We start from the raw sequence: 9,897 nt of genomic DNA, 5'->3' as shown, positions 1-9,897 counted from the left end.
TCTAAAATGTGTTTCCATAAAGAACCTGTTAGCAATGGGTACTTGGAGACAGGTGAACAGAGGGGATCCTAAATCACAGCTTTCTGTAAAAGGTAGAAGCTGTAACTAATACTAAATGAATCTTAGGACCTCAGTAACAGGTGTTTCTTCTACTGGTGTTTATTTTCATATATATATATTTAAATCTTGGGGTTTATTCATAGTACAGCAGTGTATGTGTCATCAATCACTTAATTAGGTCCAGGGTTTCTAGAGTGCCAAGACAAGAGCACTGATCTCCTCTTCTGTCAGCAGAGAGCAGTTGAGTGGCATTTAGTCTTCTCTCAAGAGTAATTCTGCTTGTCCTAGGGACACTTTGCGCGTTCCTTCCATGCAGCCCTGTGGGTTCATGCTCAAAGACTGAAAGGTGAAAGAAAAGAGGAGAAAATCTTTCAGAAATCTGACAGAAGCAACCTAATAGACAGTCAAAGTGCAGTGAGGCAAGGGCAGCACAGTGCTTGAAGGGGCCCTGAAACGTGAAGGTAAATGTCCTTCTAGTCTGTCATAAGATCCAGTAATTTAGAAGGCAAAAGTTCCATTTTGTGGCAGTCATGGGAAAATAAACTGTATCCCAGATGAAGAACAAGAAGGAAACTCTCTGAATAAAAAGTATTGGCCTGTTATCCCTGTCAGTCCAGCATGGAAAGAATAGTACCGGGGGAGGATAAAAAGAGAGGAGAGATAAACCCAGAGGGAAGGCAAATAGCGAGACATATAAAGAAAGTACAAGATACTCATAACTGATGTTATTAGACTGATGCTGCCAATTTCATACTCAAACTGGTAGCTTAAGCATAGTAACTATGCATCAGTGGCAGCATTTATTAAAGCCTCGTCACTAAGATTTAAAATCCTAGTCGTAGGACTCATTGAAGTGGTTATAACTATGGGTAGGCAGAGGCTTTGATCCTCTGCTCTAGCACTTCGAGTCTCATGCCATGGCTGATTGCTGGTGAGTTGGGAGAGAAGTTCTACCTGGTGCAATGCACATACTATATCAACACCACTCAGCAGAAGAAGTTGGGTGGCGTTTGCTTTTATTTCTTTCCAATCTACTGCAGGACACTTTCCCTACCTATGTTAAATAAAAGTTTCAGACAGTTTTCTGTTTCTCTTTTTCTCAGACTTGCAGACACGTATCCTAGTTTTAAAAATGGGATGTGTGCCCTGCATGTAAGCCCTCGTTCACTCTCTAAGCTTTGAATAGGAGTAATGAGAGACTGGGTATAGCATCCACAATCCCTAAGCCTTTTCAGCTAGCTGTGGAGATCCTTTTCTTTTCATATGCCATGACTCTTCAGAGTTCAGAAGGCAAAAATGAAGCATGTGTAACAAGAGGAGGCTAAAAACATCAGGTTTTTGTTCCTCAAAAGCAGTTTGCTGTATTCACAAAATTATGTTTATAATCTTGTCCAGGTTAAAGTTTGAAAGTTTTTTGCAGATAACTTTCCAGCAAGGAAAATTACAAAATTACATATATCATTTTTACAACATCATAGATTGGAGTAGAGTTATGAGAGATCAAGTGTCCTGAGAAGGAAGCTCTGAATGCAGGAAGTATATATCAGCATTCACTCTGTAACATAACTCAGTACTGAATTTATCCATCCACCTACCTTATCGTAGCAGCACCTATGAGAGAAAAGAAGTCTTGAGCGAGGAAGAAAGATATCACAAATAAATATATTTGTCAGGATAGGGCACCCTTAGAGAATGATGTTATGCCTGGTGACTGTAGTTAGATTACATCAGAATACAAAATTATCTCAAAACATAGAGGAAGAAATACTTTGGTTGCATTGAAAGTTATTTAGAAATATCTGTGTACTCTGGTGAACCTGACAGCAACATCTATTGTCTAGATTGTCTAAAATTGTTAACCACATAGTTGTTTCTGAACTATTAACTGTTTGTGTTGAAATATTCTCATCCCTGGACATGGTTCCAGGCAAATTTCTATGTGCATGTGAAAATTTCTGTAGAAATAGCACCATCATTTCTGAGAGCAAGGTTATGGAAAAAAATACATCAGGCCAATGTTAAAACATTTTCTAACTCTCTGTTTGAAAAGTAGTTGTGCTACCATGAGGTGGAGATGGTACTTTACATTTGCCCAGCAGGCTATTGAGGATCAGAACGCTCTTATATATGTAAAAAACCCCATAATAATAAAAAAGAGAAAAATCTCAGTTTATTACTTTCAATAGTTGTAGATTGTACATAATCTCTTGGGGTTTGTTAAACTATAGCAACAAAACTCTTGTATCCCTTTGAGCGTTGTTGCAGCATATAGTTGCAGAGACTAAGGAACAATTTTCGTGCAACTGATCTTTCGCCTGCTGGAGGTCACAAAAACAGGATCAGAGAGATGCTTCGGCTTCATTTCCAGGACTCCCCTTGATACAGAGGCAGGGAGATGGAGAAGACAGAGGCAGGAAAGTCAGCTATTGAAAATCTGGGGAATGTCAGGAACTTAAAACTGACAGCAGGTATTCACACTGTGTATTTTAGGCTGTCTGCTTGAGGAATTTTTATGCTCTTCTTCTTATTTAATATGTAGCAACTGTGCTTCTGGTAGCAGGTCTGCTGCACACCTTGTTACAGATATCTCAGCAAAAATGTTAAGAATGACAGGATTCTTTCTTGCTCTCAGTTAATGTGGTTGGCTACTGCTAGGGTTGCCCACTGTCTAGAACATGATGAACTGTTATTTTTTCATATTCAAAGGTCACTCTTAATCTAGTAGAGTGCAAGACCTCTTTGGGACATCATGGCATAACTATTCATGTCATTGACAGTCTTTATCAACTCTATATGCCCATTTATTACAGAATCACAGAATCAGAGAATGGTAGGGGTTGGAAGGGACCTCTGTGGGTCATCTAGTCCAACCCTCCTGCCCAAGCAGGGTCACCTACAGCAGGCTACACAGGACCTTGTCCAGGCGGGTCTTGAATATCTCCAGAGAAGGAGACTCCACAACCTCCCTGGGCAGCCTGTTCCAGTGCTCTGTCACCCTCAGAGGGAAGAAGTTCTTCCTCATGTTCAGACGGAACTTCCTGTGCTTCAGTTTGTGCCCATTGCCCCTTGTCCTGTCGCTGGGCACTACTGAAAAGAGCTTGGCCCCATCCTCCTGACACCCACCCTTCAGATATTTGTAAGTATATATTAGGTCCCCTCACAGCCTTCTCTTCCTCAGGCTGAACAAGCCCAGCTCCCTCAACCTCTCCTCGTCGGAGAGATATTCCAGTCCCCTCACCATCCTTGTAGCCGTCCGCTGGACTCTCTCCAGTAGCTCATCGTTTTTCTTGAAGTGGGGATCCCAGAACTGGACAGAGTACTCCAGATGGGGCCTCACCAGGGCAGTGTAGAGGGGAAGGAGAACCTCCCACGTCCTGCTGGCCACACTCTTCTTGATGCACCCCAGGATCCCATTGGCTTTCTTGGCAGCCAGGGCACACTGCTGGCTCATGGTCAACCTGTCGTCCACCAGGACACCCAGGTCCCTCTCCGCAGAGCTGCTCTCCAGCAGGTCCACCCCAAGCCTATACTGATGCATGGGGTTGTGCCTCCCCAGGTGCAGGACCCTGCATTTGCCTTTGTTGAACCTCATCAGGTTCCTCTCTGCCCAACTTTCCAGCCTGTCCAGGTCACGCTGAATGGCAGCACAGCCTTCCGGTGTATCTACCACACCTCCCAGCTTGGTGTCATCAGCAAACTTGCTGAGGGTACATTCTAACCCTTCATCCAGGTCGTTGATGAAGAAGTTAAACAAGGCAGGGCCCAGTAATGACCCCTGAGGGACACCACTAGTTACCAGCCTCCAACTAGACTCAGCGCCGCTGACGACAACCCTCTGAGTTCTGCCATTCAGCCAGTTCCCAATACACTTCACCGACCACTCATGCAGCCCATACTTCCTGAGCTTCCCTAGGAGGATATCATGGGAGACTGTGTCGAAAGCCTTGCTGAAGTCGAGGCAGACAACATCCACGGCTCTCCCTTCGTCTACCCAGCCAGTCACGTCATCGTAGAAAGCTATCAGATTGGTCAGGCATGATTTCCCCTTGGTGAATCCATGCTGACTACTCCTGATAACCTTCTTTTCCTCCACTTGCTTGATGATGGCCTCCAGGATAAGCTGCTCCATCACTTTTCCCGGGATGGAGGTGAGGCTGACCGGCCTGTAGTTCCCTGGGTCCTCCTTCTTGCCCTTTTTGAAGATTGGAGTGACATTGGCCTTTCTCCAGTCCTCGGGCACCTCTCCTGTCCTCCAGAACCTCTCAAAGATGATGGAGAATGGCTCAGCAATGACATCCGCCAGCTCCCTCAGCACTCGTGGGTGCATTCCATCGGGGCCCATGGATTTGTGGACGTCCAGATCACTTAAGCGATCCCTCACACAGTCCTCCTCGACCAAGGGAAAGTCGTCCTCTCTGTAGGCTTCTTCTCTTACCTCCGGGGCCTGGGATTCCTGAGGGGCAGCCTTAGCACTGAAGACTGAAGCAAAGAAGGCATTCAGTAGCTCTGCCTTCTCCGCATCCTCCGTCACCAGGACACCCGCCTCATTCAGCAGTGGCCCCACATTGTCCCTAGCCTTCCTTTTGCTGCTGATGTAGTTGAAGAAGCCCTTGTTGTTATTTTTGACATCCCTTGCCAGCTTCAATTCCAGGTGGGCTTTGGCCTTCCTCGTCGCATCGCTGCACGCTCTGACCACATTCCTGTACTCTTCCCAAGTGGCCTGCCCCTCTTTCCACATTCCATGGACCTTTCTCTTCTGCCTGATCTCCGCTAGAAGCTCCTTGTTTAACCATGCAGGTCTCCTGCCTCCTTTGCTTGATTTCTTTCTCAGGGGGATGTACTGCTCCTGAGCATGGAGGAAGTGACGTTTAAAGAGCGACCAGCACTCTTGGACCCCCCTGCCTTCGAGAGCCCTGGCTCACGGGATTCCTCCCAGTAGCTCCTTGAAGAGGGCAAAGTTAACCCTCCTGAGGTCCAAGGTTTTGATCCTGCTTATCGCCCTGCTTCCTCCACGCAGGATCCTGAACTCCACCATTTCATGGTCACTGCAGCCGAGTCTACCTCTGACCTTCACATCCTCCACCAGCCCCTCCTTGTCTGTGAATACAAGGTCCAGCAGCGCTTCTTTCCTTGTTGGTTCCTCCACCACTTGCATCAGAAAGTTATCATCGATGCTCTGTAGGAACCTCCTGGATTGCGCCTGCCTAGCTGTATGGTCTTCCCAGCTGATGTCAGGGTGGTTGAAGTCCCCCATGAGAACCAGGGCCTGTGATTGTGAGGCTGCTTACAGCTGCCTGTAGAAGGTCTCATCAACTTCCTCCTCCTGGTCAGGTGGCCTGTAGTACACACCCACCATAATGTCACCCGTGTGAGCCTGTCCCTTAATTCTAACCCACAAGATCTCAACTCGTTCCTCATTTGCCCCCAGGCCAAGCTCAATGCATTCCAGTTGCTCCCTCACATATAGAGCAACTCCACCACCTCTCCTTGTTGACCTGTCTTTCGTAAAGTGTCTGTAGCCATCCATGACAGCATGCCAGTCATGCGAGTTGTCCCACCACGTTTCTGTGATGGCGACCAAGTCGTAGCCGTCCTGCTTTATAATGGCTTCCAGCTCCTCCTGTTTGTTGCCCATGCTACGTGCGTTGGTATAGACACACTTGAGATGGGCTGTCAATCTCACCCCTGACCCTGGCACGCCAAGCCTAGGCTCATCCCTAGTGAGCTGGGCGATGTCCCCTTCCCCCTTCGAACCTAGTTTAAAGCCCTCTCAATGAGCCCCGCCAGCTCATGGCCAAGGATCCTTTTTCCCCTGTGAGACAGCTGCACTCCGCCTTTTGCCAGCAGGCCCGACGCTGTGTACACCTCCCCGTGATAAAAGAAGCCAAAATTTGACCGATGGCACCAGTCCCTGAGCCACCTGTTAACCAGGTGAGTTTTCCTGCCCCTTTCAGTGCTGTTCCCTGCCACTGATGGGATGGAGGAAAACACCACCTGCGCCCCTGATCCCTCAACCAGTCGCCCCAGTGCCCTGAAGTCCCTTTTGATGGCCTTGGGACTTCTCCCTGCTATCTCGTCCCCGCCAACCTGCATTACCAAGAGGGGGTAGTAATCAGAAGGCTGCACCAGACCAGGAAGTTTCTTCGCAGCATCCCTAACCCGGGCCCCAGGGAGGCAGCAGACTTCCCTGTGGGATGGGTCCGGTCGGTAGATCGGGCCCTCTGTTCCCCTCAGAAGGGAATCACCTATGACAATGACCCTCCTTTTTTTCTTAGCTGAGGCAGTTGTAATACGTGGGGCTGTCTGACTCATCCTGGGCAACCCCCTGGATGGAGCTTCACCTACACCCTCTTCCTCTGTGGCCGGTCCCTCACATTCCAGAGCCCCATACCTGTTGCTTAAGGGCAACTGGGCCGGTGAGGGAGGCTGGGGGGAGATTCGCTTGCCCCCCCGAGCAGGGACCCGTTTCCATTCCCCCCCATCTCTTAGGTCCCCTCTTTCTGCTCGGTGGCAAGAGGGTAGGGGGTTCTCTGCTTTTCATGGAGCCACATCCTGCTGTCTCTGCCTCAGGGAGGGCAGGGTGCGGCTCCACCAGTCAATCTCCCTCTCACACTCCCGGATGCTCCTCAACCTCTCCACTTCCTCTTTCAGCTCTGCCACCAGGCTGAGCAGATCATTCACCTGCTCGCATCGAACACAGCAGTTGTCTCTGCTGTCCTCCGGTACAAGGACTCAGCGACAAATACTCTAAGGAACTAAAACTCCTGGGAGATTCTGAACACACTCCACCCTGGCATGTGCCTTGACAACTGTTGGCATCCGGACCTGATGATTTGAGGTTCTCTGTTTATCGTATTGTAGTCTCTGGTGTTTGTTATCTTATTAAAATATTCCTTTAAATAAATTATTGGTATTCTGTGTCCTGTAGTACTGAATCTGCCATTGATGCTGATGGCAGGAAGAGGTACTGATGTGGAATTTTCAAACCCCCTTGCTGACTGAAGATCACATGCCCAACTGAGAGGCAGTGAGACTTCTGCTAACACTTTTAGAATTACACCACAAGATTGTGTCAGCTAACTTTTTTCTATGTTCGTAATCCTCTTACAAAAAGTACCACAGTTTAGAAGTGAATTTTTTTTCTTTAGTTTATTCTGAGCTTCTCCTGTGGTCATTTCATCATGGACATGACGGTCTTACTTTTTAACTAATGAAAAGTATGAAGTGTTTTCTCTTCACCTTCTTCACTCTGTGCATGTTTTACACATACCTGTATCCTCTCTTGCCTGAGGTGTCTTTTCTCCAGGATGGAGAATTTTATCTGTTTGCTTAATCCTTGCGAAAAAGTCATGGTGTATCTTCAACCACCTTTGCTGTCATTTTTAGCATCTTTCAATTTCTGCAGTTTTGTTTTTAAACAAATAGAAAATCCATGACCTTACCTTTTATTCTGAGTGATTTGTTTCTAATATTGTGTCTGCTAGTTTGACTGCTGCTGACTGTTGGATTTGCCATCTTAGAGAACTGTCTTTTTTACCTTCAAAACCCTTTCCTAAGTGGTAACAAGTAGTTCAGTAAGAGCCTCTGCTGATAGTCTGTGAAGTTAGAAATGTGTTCCCCCAAGTCCATCACATAATTTTTGCTGACAGCGAGCTTGATCTGCCATTTTTTAACTGTTCAATCAGTGTCATGAGACCCTTCGGTTATACTACCTTCAATAGCCAGCAAATTTTGTTACTTTTCTCTCTGCAGTTTTTAGAGACTATTTCTGAATGTTTGGAGCATCCAGTGGTACCTCTGGGATTTTGCCAATGGCTTTCACTGAGAAAACTGACCATTTATCCCTACTTGTATTTTCCTTTTTTTCAGCCTGGTATTAATTTAATTATTTTATTTAACCTCTTTATCAATGGTCTGGATGAGGGGACTGAGTGCTCCCTCAATAAGTTTGCAGATGACACCAAACTCTGCTGGAGGCTAGGAAGGCTCTGCAGAGGGATCTGGACAGGCTGGATTGATGTGACGAGGTCAGCTGTATGAGGTTCAGCAAGGCCAAATGCCGGGTCCTGCACTTCGGTCACAACAACCCCATGCGACACTACAGGCTTGGGGAGGAGTGGCTGGAAAGCTGCCTGGCAGAAAAGGACCTGGGTCTGTTGATCAACAGCCATCTGAACATGAGCCAGCAGTGTGCCCAGGTGGCCAAGAAGGCCAACGGCATCCTGGCTTCGATCAGGAATAGTGTGGCCAGCAGGAGTAGGGAGGTGATCGTGCCCCTGTACTCGGCACTGGTGAGGCTGCACCTGGAGTGCTGTGTTCAGTTTTGGGCCCCTCACTACAAGAAAGACATTGAGTTGCTGGAGCGTGTCCAGAGAAGGGCAACGAGGCTGGTGAGGGATCTGGAGAACAAGTCTTATGAGGAATGACTGAAGGAACTGGGGCTGTTTAGTCTGAAGAGGAGGCTGAGGGGTGACCTTATTGCTCTCTACAACTACCTGAGAGGAGGCTGTAGTGAGACAGGTGTTGCTCTCTTCTTCCAGGTAACTGGTGATAGGACGAGAGGCAATGGCCTCAAGTTGCATCAGGGCAGGTTTAGATTAGATATTAGGAAAAATTTCTTTACTGAAAGAGCGGTCAGGCATTGGAACAGGCTGCCCAGGGAGGTGGTTCAATCACTATCCCTGGAGGTGTTTAAAAAACATGTAGATGTGGCACTTCAGGATATGGTATAGCAGGAATAATGGTGTTGGGTGAATGGTTGGACTTGATGATCTTAGAGGTCTTTTCCAACCTATGATACTATGATTTTATGATTCTATGATAATCCTGATGAGGAGCTCTCCTATTCTGTGCTGTAGTACTCTTTAGCCACCTTTGGTGAGGGAACTTTCTAAAAGCCTTTTGGAAGTCCCAGTGAACAGTGCAAGCTACCTCCAGTTTTTCCACATTCTCAATGACTGCCTTAAAGAAATATGAGATTTGTAAGGCTGGGTTTTTTTCAGGAAAGAAGTCATCAGCTCTATCAACTTATATTATTACAGATATTGTATATGTCTAACAATCTCTCTCTCTTCTGCAACTCTAACAGTTTTTCTAGCATGAACATCAGATCCATACATAGAGTCAGTATAAGAAAACCAACACTGATCTAGTTCCTCAGATGAAGCTGGCAGTGAATCTGAGGGCTTCATCCTCAGCTTTAGAAGGAGGCAAGGTAAGGTATCCACATGCACAGCCACCTCTGTTTATGTGGGTCATCAGCTGTTGGCTTACTGATGCTGCCCTCTCTCCGCGTCTTTTTACACTTGTGCTTTAGGCTAGCCACTTCTACACAGGATCAGCATGACACGCAGCCTTAATGGTGATATAGGCAGTAATATTTAGTTGTCCCATTCACAGGCTGTTAGGCTGACACCCAACACGTCTGAACACACTGCTGATAGAGAGTGGAGGCAGGAAGCCCTCAGTGAAATCTAGGGCTGATGGTCAGGCTCTACAGTCATAAGAGATCCAGGCATTACAGATCTTTATAATCAGTAGTCTCTATCCTGTCTCACCACCTCTTGCTTTCATAAGAAGGAACTCTAATTAATTAACTTCAAATGAAATAGTTTTCTTTGGTTCTAGGTTATTTCTCAAGCATTGCATTCTAATGCTGTCAATTGTTAAAGGAAGACTGGAAACAGCATAGATTGGCAGCAATGAAGCTTTTGGTACGAGCTTATCTTCAAAAACTTTTTTCTATGTGAATGGTAATCAAGAAAAAAAAAAGTTTATACATGAAATCCTGCTACTGTCTTACCTTTGAGACCTGCATTTTCAAAAAGCTGACGGCAG

At 46.5% G+C, this 9,897-nt stretch overlaps 1 protein-coding gene across 1 annotated transcript in view; it reads left to right on the top strand.

Moving 5' to 3' along the window:
- The first annotated feature begins 9,195 nt into the window (after positions 1-9,195).
- TFEC (transcription factor EC) overlaps positions 9,196-9,897 on the top strand; it is a 100,564-nt gene continuing 99,862 nt past the window's right edge. Inside the window, exon 1 of the mRNA XM_075429021.1 lies at positions 9,196-9,274. The gene's annotated coding sequence lies outside the window, so the exon portion shown is untranslated. The remainder of the gene's footprint in view (positions 9,275-9,897) is intronic.

The sequence above is a fragment of the Opisthocomus hoazin genome, chromosome 8 (genome assembly GCF_030867145.1).
Source record: "Opisthocomus hoazin isolate bOpiHoa1 chromosome 8, bOpiHoa1.hap1, whole genome shotgun sequence".
Taxonomy (NCBI): Eukaryota; Metazoa; Chordata; class Aves; order Opisthocomiformes; family Opisthocomidae; genus Opisthocomus; species Opisthocomus hoazin.
Note: the sequence above shows the minus strand (reverse complement) of the source record. Positions and strands in the feature narration are given on the sequence as shown.